Genomic DNA, 9,637 nt, shown 5'->3' with positions numbered 1-9,637 from the left:
GAGACCCACCATGACTCCTTCACCTCCACAGTATTTAACTTTTATGTGAGGAAAGTACATACAGGGCAAAACAAAGATTTAGGTACATTGTCAAAAATGCAGGGAACAGATTTTACTGTGCTATTCTTGTTTGTTTTGAAGAAAGAGGAGGCTAATCTATCATAATCTCCTGAGCTTTCTTTTCAGCCTTGCTTGCCCAACCCTGTCTTTCTCTCAACTGTTTATTTGCTTATTTACTTTTGGAATTTGGATCATCTGGCCATAAATTTGTTCATTGGAGGCAGAACATTTATATTTATGCATCACTGTATAAACTGCATGAGTCATAGAAATGCCAAATCTTACCTTTTGTTTTTCTAGAACCAGATTTACTTTTAATGCTCGGCCCTAATTTGGTAAATTTAGTGGTTTTCCAATGGTGTTAAATTTAAATTTAGTCAAATTCAACATGTTGTCCTTTAATTATCTCTTTTTTCTAGTGTTTACCATGTACACATGTGGCATTTATGAAACAAGGACAACTTATCCCCTGTATTCATCTTCTATACTCTGTCTTTCACTGTAACAGTAAATATAAACAGTATAGAAACTCAAGCTCCCATTTAGGATGATAGTACATGATCTACACTGCAGCAAATTACTGCCCCTGTGGCCACTAGAATCATCCTTATCTGTTCAGTTTGGTAAGTTTTCTACACATGATTTGAAAGTATCTGGTAGTCCTTGATTCTGCACAGACATTTGAAGACTATGAGAATATGGACAAACCCAATTCATCCACATTGAATCATACACACATGAATCTACAATTCATGTATGTATGTATCCAACAAATATTATTGACTTTCAGGTGCTTACTAGGCGCTTATTATAATCATTACCGTCCCTGAAAAATGTCGTTTTCTAGAAAGATAGAAAAATGAAGATATTTTATCTGCCTAGGCACAAAGCTTAAATTATGCAAACTAAATCTGTTACCCTTTACACTGCACAACTTATGTTTTGTCTTAGTGAGAATTGTATTGCTGTGATGTAATACTATGACCAAAAAGAACTTGAGGAGGCAAGGGTATACAAATTCTGGGTCATAGTTCATTGTAGAAAGCCAAAGACAAGAACTCAAGGCAGGAATTGAAGCAGAAGCCATAGAGGAATGGTACTCAAGTTTGTTCAGCTTGCTTTCTTATGAAACCTAGGTCCACTGGTCTCATGGGAACATCAACCATAGAGAGCTGGGCCCTCCAATACCAACCATTAATTAGGGAAAAGCTCCTGAGATTTTCTACATGCTAATCTGATGGGGGTGATGTCTCATCCTTCTTCCCAGATCTCTTACTTTGTGTCAAATTGACAAAAACCAACCAGCATACTTTTCATTTTAACATAATTTTATTTTTCTTTGAAACTCATGCCTGAACTCATGACTTTACCTCTTCAATGCCAAGTATCAATGGATTATTTGCACCCTTATGTTCTGTGACTCTTTTGTCTCAAAAGAATCTTTGTTTTCCTGTTTAATGCTTCTTTTATAACCATACCCATCTCTGTTCTTTATTTGACCCCCAAATTGAAAGTTCCCCCTTAAATAATTCTTTCAACTCCTGGTAAATTTCAGAATTGCCTCTCCAAGAAACCTTCAAAATCCTGCCAGGCTAATAGTATATTCTTTTGTGTGTTAAGTATTAAAGTAGACTTGGCCTTATTGATGTTGTTATTGGTAGTATTTGGGGAGTCAGCACGTGAACAGTCTATCAGTATAGCTCAGTAGCAAGGCGAGCTTTGCGAGAAGAATTTGTTATTATTTGTAACTATATTACTTGATTTAAATGTCTATTCGTGGTCAAAAGTGAGGTTTTTCACTTTCAGTTATGATATAGTTTGAATAACTTGAAGAAACTTATTCTTAGAAGACATTAAAAATGTAATCTCCGTTAATATTTAAGTTAAAATTAGTGCAATGCAAGCGTTATTTGTGCCAAGTACTGCCTTTAGGTCCTCCAAAGGATGCTGAGTAGCGAGTGTACATCAGCTGTTTTGAAAACAAGCTCTACTAATTATCCGTTGCTGAGATTTGGTTCTTACAACATAAGACACAAGACTAAATCTATGGTTAGGTCTTTTCCCTGGTATCTGTTGATCTACGCAAGTGAAGTGGGCTGAAAAATAAAACCATAGTTTAAAACTCCTTTGCTAAGTGTCTAGAAGAGTGGTGTTGGCCACAGTTCTTAATTGTAGGCAACAGAATCTGACCTAACAAGTTTACTTGGAAAGAGATTTATGATAGTTCACACAGTTATTGGGAGAGTTAAAAGTACAGATTCTAGGCTGAGTTTCTGGGAACAAAGCCCGGAACCACACAGAAAACTGGCTCGCTAAGGAAGCTGCTGCTACCATTGGCCTCAGAACTCCAGTGTGTCTGCCATATCAGGAGGATATCACACTGGGCAAGGACCGCCATCACTGCTGGTCTCAGAAGAATCAACCCCTCCAACCTCCCAGGACTGGTGTTTGAAAATGGTTTTAAAGGTGTGTTCCATCAGCTAGCAGCCTCAGTACCACCTGGTAACTTGTTAGAAATGCAAATTATCAGGTCCCAACCCAGACCTACAGAATCAGATGATCTGGGCATGTGGCCTAATGATTTATGTTTCTGATCCAGGCTAAAGTCTGAAAACGGCTGCTGTCTCAGATTGCTCACTTTATTCTCCTAAGTCTTGTGTAAATTTAGGGAAAGAGCTTTGTGGACATAGATCATATAAGGAAGTCTGATGCTAACTGAGATGAGTAGTGCTCTGAGTTCAGGAAACATCTGAATTATCCTAAGAACTTAAAACCGCAGATTCTGGGCTTGAAGAGATAGCTCAATGGTTCCTGGCACACACTTTTTTGTTTTTGAGAGGCCCCAAATTCAGTTACCAGAATCCATGATGGGCAGCTTGTAACTTCAGCTCCAGAACATCTAACATCCACATCTCATCTCTGCGATACTTCCCCCAAACATGCATATATTCCCCACAATTCACAAAGCTTAAAAAGTAAAATAATATTTTGAAAAGTTCAGATCTGGCTATCTGGTCTTGGGTACACTACCAACTAGTTCATAGGTGATATTAGACATGACTTGACTTGAGAAAGTCTGTAATACAGAAATGATATTTAGAGGGATGTTAGGGAAATTTTCTTGACACTGTAATGTCTTCTGCTAACCATGACTTAGATAAGTCTCCATCAAAGGCTGTATATTAAAGGCTTAGTTCTCTGAGTGGCATGAGCCTCCTTTGAGAATGGGGCCTGCAGAACAATACTTTGGCCACTCTAGGCATGCCCTCCATGGAGATTTCATTTTCTGTTTTCTTTCTGGTCACAAGGTCTGTGGCTATCCTCTGACATGCTCGCCTCTCCAAATGTGTTGCCTCTCCAAAGCAATAGAGCCAATCAATCATGGACCGCAAAACTCTGAGCCAAAATAAACCTTTTTAAAAAAGTTCATTGCCAGGTGGGCACTCCTGAGGCTGCAGAGCGGAAGAGACCACCAACTCTGCTCACCCCTGCCCACATCCCTGGCCCAAGAGGAAACTGTATAAGGCCTCTGGGCTCCCGTGGGGAAGGGCCCAGGAGCGGCAGGACCCCTGTGCCTGAGACACCGCAGGAACCTGAAAGAAACAGACCGGATAAACAGTTCTCTGCACCCAAATCCCGTGGGAGGGAGAGCTAAACCTTCAGAGAGGCAGACAAGCCTGGGAAACCAGAAGTGACTGCTCCCTGCACACACATCTCGGACGCCAGAGGAAAAAGCCAAAGACCATCTGGAACCCTGGTGCACTGAAGTTCCCGGAAGGGGCGGCACAGGTCTTCCTGGTTGCTGCCGCTGCAGAGAGCCCGTGGGGAGCACCCCACGAGCGAACCTGAGCCTCGGGACCACAGGTAAGACCAAATTTTCTGCTGCAAGAAAGCTGCCTGGTGAGCTTGGGACACAGGAAAGCAGAATTTCTCTAGGACCGGGCACGTTCTGTGTTTACCGGAAGTCCCACACCCGCGGATCCCGGCCCGCAACAGCTCTCTGCTCCCAGACCCGGTGAGAGAGAGACCCAACCGCCTGGTCAGGTGGGCACTCCTGAGGCTGCAGAGCGGAAGAGACCACCAACTCTGCTCACCCCTGCCCACAACCCTGGCCCAAGAGGAAACTGTATAAGGCCTCTGGGCTCCCGTGGGGGAGGGCCCAGGAGCGGCAGGACCCCTGTCCCTGAGACACCGCCGGAACCTGAAAGAAACAGACCGGATAAACAGTTCTCTGCACCCAAATCCCGTGGGAGGGAGAGCTAAACCTTCAGAGAGGCAGACAAGCCTGGGAAACCAGAAGTGACTGCTCCCTGCACACACATCTCGGACGCCAGAGGAAAAAGCCAAAGACCATCTGGAACCCTGGTGCACTGAAGTTCCCGGAAGGGGCGGCACAGGTCTTCCTGGTTGCTGCCGCTGCAGAGAGCCCGTGGGCAGCACCCCACGAGCGAACCTGAGCCTCGGGACCACAGGTAAGACCAAATTTTCTGCTGCAAGAAAGCTGCCTGGTGAACTCAAGACACAGGCCCACAGGAACAGCTGAAGACCTGTAGAGAGGAAAAACTACACGCCAGAAAGCAGAACACTCTGTCCCCATAACTGACTGAAAGAGAGGAAAACAGGTCTACAGCACTCCTGTCACAAAGGCTTATAGGACAGTCTAGCCACTGTCAGAAATAGCAGAACAAAGTAACACTAGAGATAATCTGATGGCGAGAGGCAAGCGCAGGAACCCAAGCAACAGAAACCAAGACTACATGCCATCATCGGAGCCCAATTCTCCCACCAAAACAAACATGGAATATCCAAACACACCAGAAAAGCAAGATCTAGTTACAAAATCATATTTGATCATGATGCTGGAGGACTTCAAGAAAGACATGAACACACTTAGGGAAGCACAGGAAAACATTAATAAACAAGTAAAAGCCTACAGAGAGGAATCACAAAAATCCCTGAAAGAATTCCAGGAAAACACAATCAAACAGTTGAAGGAATTAAAAATGGAAAGAGAAGCAATCAAGAAAGAACACATGGAAACAACCCTGGATATAGAAAACCAAAAGAAGAGACGAGGAGCTGTAGATACAAGCTTCACCAACAGAATACAAGAGATGGAAGAGAGAATCTCAGGAGCAGAAGATTCCATAGAAATCATTGACTCAACTGTCAAAGATAATGTAAAGCGGAAAAAGCTACTGGTCCAAAACATACAGGAAATCCAGGGCTCACTGAGAAGATCAAACCTAAGGATAATAGGTATAGAAGAGAGTGAAGACTCCCAGCTCAAAGGACCAGTAAATATCTTCAACAAAATCATTGAAGAAAACTTCCCTAACCTAAAAAAAGAGATACCCATAGACATACAAGAAGCCTACAGAACTCCAAATAGATTGGACCAGAAAAGAAACACCTCCCGTCACATAATTGTCAAAACACCAAACGCACAAAATAAAGAAAGAATATTAAAAGCAGTAAGGGAAAAAGGTCAAGTAACATATAAAGGGAGACCTATCAGAATCACACCAGACTTCTCGCCAGAAACTATGAAGGCCAGAAGATCCTGGACTGATGTCATACAGACCCTAAGAGAACACAAATGCCAGCCCAGGTTACTGTATCCAGCAAAACTCTCAATTAACATTGATGGAGAAACCAAGATATTCCATGACAAAACCAAATTTACACAATATCTTTCTACAAATCCAGCACTACAAAGGATAATAAATGGTAAAGCCCAACATAAGGAGGCAAGCTATACCCTAGAAGGAGCAAGAAACTAATCGTCTTGGCAACAAAACAAAGAGAATGAAAGCACACAAACATAACCTCACATCCAAATATGAATATAAAGGGAAGCAATAATCACTATTCCTTAATATCTCTCAATATCAATGGCCTCAACTCCCCAATAAAAAGACATAGATTAACAAACTGGATACGCAATGAGGACCCTGCATTCTGCTGCCTACAGGAAACACACCTCAGAGACAAAGACAGACACTACCTCAGACTGAAAGGCTGGAAAACAACTTTCCAAGCAAATGGTCAGAAGAAGCAAGCTGGAGTAGCCATTCTAATATCAAATAAAATCAATTTCCAACTAAAAGTCATCAAAAAAGATAAGGAAGGACACTTCATATTCATCAAAGGAAAAATCCACCAAGATGAACTCTCAATCCTAAATATCTATGCCCCAAATACAAGGGCACCTACATACGTAAAAGAAACCTTACTAAAGCTCAAAACACACATTGCACCTCACACAATAATAGTGGGAGACTTCAACACCCCACTCTCATCAATGGACAGATCATGGAAACAGAAATTAAACAGTGATGTCGACAGACTAAGAGAAGTCATGAGCCAAATGGACTTAACGGATATTTATAGAACATTCTATCCTAAAGCAAAAGGATATACCTTCTTCTCAGCTCCTCATGGTACTTTCTCCAAAATTGACCATATAATTGGTCAAAAAACGGGCCTCAACAGGTACAGAAAGATAGAGATAATCCCATGCATGCTATCGGACCACCACGGCCTAAAACTGGTCTTCAATAACAATAAGGGAAGAATGCCCACATATACGTGGAAATTGAACAATGCTCTACTCAATGATAACCTGGTCAAGGAAGAAATAAAGAAAGAAATTAAAAACTTTTTAGAATTTAATGAAAATGAAGATACAACATACCCAAACTTATGGGACACAATGAAAGCTGTGCTAAGAGGAAAACTCATAGCGCTGAGTGCCTGCAGAAAGAAACAGAAAGAGCATATGTCAGCAGCTTGACAGCACACCTAAAAGCTCTAGAACAAAAAGAAGCAAATACACCGAGGAGGAGTAGAAGGCAGGAAATAATCAAACTCAGAGCTGAAATCAACCAAGTAGAAACAAAAAGGACCATAGAAAGAATCAACAGAACCAAAAGTTGGTTCTTTGAGAAAATCAACAAGATAGATAAACCCTTAGCCAGACTAACAAGAGGACACAGAGAGTGCGTCCAAATTAACAAAATTAGAAATGAAAAGGGAGACATAACTATAGATTCAGAGGAAATTCAAAAAATCATCAGATCTTACTATAAAAACCTATATTCAACAAAATTTGAAAATCTTCAGGAAATGGACAATTTCCTAGACAGATACCAGGTATCGAAGTTAAATCAGGAACAGATAAACCAGTTAAACAACCCCATAACTCCTAAGGAAATAGAAGCAGTCATTAAAGGTCTCCCAACCAAAAAGAGCCCAGGTCCAGACGGGTTTAGTGCAGAATTCTATCAAACCTTCATAGAAGACCTCATACCAATATTATCCAAACTATTCCACAAAATTGAAACAGATGGAGCACTACCGAATTCCTTCTACGAAGCCACAATTACTCTTATACCTAAACCACACAAAGACACAACAAAGAAAGAGAACTTCAGACCAATTTCCCTTATGAATATCGACGCAAAAATACTCAATAAATTCTGGCAAACCGAATCCAAGAGCACATCAAAACAATCATCCACCATGATCAAGTAGGCTTCATCCCAGGCATGCAGGGATGGTTTAATATACGGAAAACCATCAACGTGATCCATTATATAAACAAACTGAAAGAACAAAACCACATGATCATTTCATTAGATGCTGAGAAAGCATTTGACAAAATTCAACACCCTTCATGATAAAAGTCCTGGAAAGAATAGGAATTCAAGGCCCATACCTAAACATAGTAAAAGCCATATACAGCAAACCAGTTGCTAACATTAAACTAAATGGAGAGAAACTCGAAGCAATCCCACTAAAATCAGGGACTAGACAAGGCTGCCCACTCTCTCCCTACTTATTCAATATAGTTCTTGAAGTTCTAGCCAGAGCAATCAGACAACAAAAGGAGATCAAGGGGATACAGATCGGAAAAGAAGAAGTCAAAATATCACTATTTGCAGATGACATGATAGTATATTTAAGTGATCCCAAAAGTTCCACCAGAGAACTACTAAAGCTGATAAACAACTTCAGCAAAGTGGCTGGGTATAAAATTAACTCAAATAAATCAGTTGCCTTCCTCTATACAAAAGAGAAACAAGCCGAGAAAGAAATTAGGGAAACGACACCCTTCATAATAGACCCAAATAATATAAAGTACCTCGGTGTGACTTTAACCAAGCAAGTAAAAGATCTGTACAATAAGAACTTCAAGACACTGAGGAAAGAAATTGAAGAAGACCTCAGAAGATGGAAAGATCTCCCATGCTCATGGATTGGCAGGATTAATATAGTAAAAATGGCCATTTTACCAAAAGCAATCTACAGATTCAATGCAATCCCCATCAAAATACCAATCCAATTCTTCAAAGAGTTAGACAGAACAATTTGCAAATTCATCTGGAATAACAAAAAACCCAGGATAGCTAAAGCTATCCTCAACAATAAAAGGACTTCAGGGGGAATCATTATCCCTGGACTCAAGCAGTATTACAGAGCAATAGTGATAAAAACTGCATGGTATTGGTACAGAGACAGACAGATAGACCAATGGAATAGAATTGAAGACCCAGAAATGAACCCACACACCTATGGTCACTTGATTTTTGACAAAGGAGCCAAAACCATCCAATGGAAAAAAGATAGCATTTTCAGCAAATGGTGCTGGTTCAACTGGAGGTCAACATGTAGAAGAATGCAGATCGATCCATGCTTATCACCCTGTACAAAGCTTAAGTCCAAGTGGATCAAGGACCTCCACATCAAACCAGACACACTCAAACTAATAGAAGAAAAACTAGGGAAGCATCTGGAACACATGGGCACTGGAAAAAATTTCCTGAACAAAACACCAATGGCTTATGCTCTAAGATCAAGAATCGACAAATGGGATCTCATAAAACTGCAAAGCTTCTGTAAGGCAAAGGACACGGTGGTTAGGACAAAACGGCAACCAACAGATTGGGAAAAGATCTTTACCAATCCTACAACAGATAGAGGCCTTATATCCAAAATATACAAAGAACTCAAGAAGTTAGACCGCAGGGAAACAAATAACCCTATTAAAAAATGGGGTTCAGAGCTAAACAAAGAATTCACAGCTGAGGAATGCCGAATGGCTGAGAAACACCTAAAGAAATGTTCAACATCTTTAGTCATAAGGGAAATGCAAATCAAAACAACCCTGAGATTTTACCTCACACCAGTGAGAATGGCTAAGATCAAAAACTCAGGTGACAGCAGATGCTGCAGAGGATGTGGAGAAAGAGGAACACTCCTCCATTGTTGGTGGGATTGCAGACTAGTAAAACCATTCTGGAAATCAGTCTGGAGGTTCCTCAGAAAATTGGACATTGAACTGCCTGAGGATCCAGCTATACCTCTCTTGGGCATATACCCAAAAGATGCCTCAACATATAAAAGAGACACGTGCTCCACTATGTTCATCGCAGCCTTATTTATAATAGCCAGAAAATGGAAAGAACCGAGATGCCCTTCAACAGAGGAATGGATACAGAAAATGTGGTACATCTACACAATGGAATATTACTCAGCTATCAAAAACAACGAGTCTATGAAATTCGTAGGCAAA

Source organism: Rattus norvegicus, chromosome 3 (assembly GCF_036323735.1).
Source record: "Rattus norvegicus strain BN/NHsdMcwi chromosome 3, GRCr8, whole genome shotgun sequence".
NCBI lineage: Eukaryota > Metazoa > Chordata > Mammalia > Rodentia > Muridae > Rattus > Rattus norvegicus.
Note: the sequence above shows the minus strand (reverse complement) of the source record.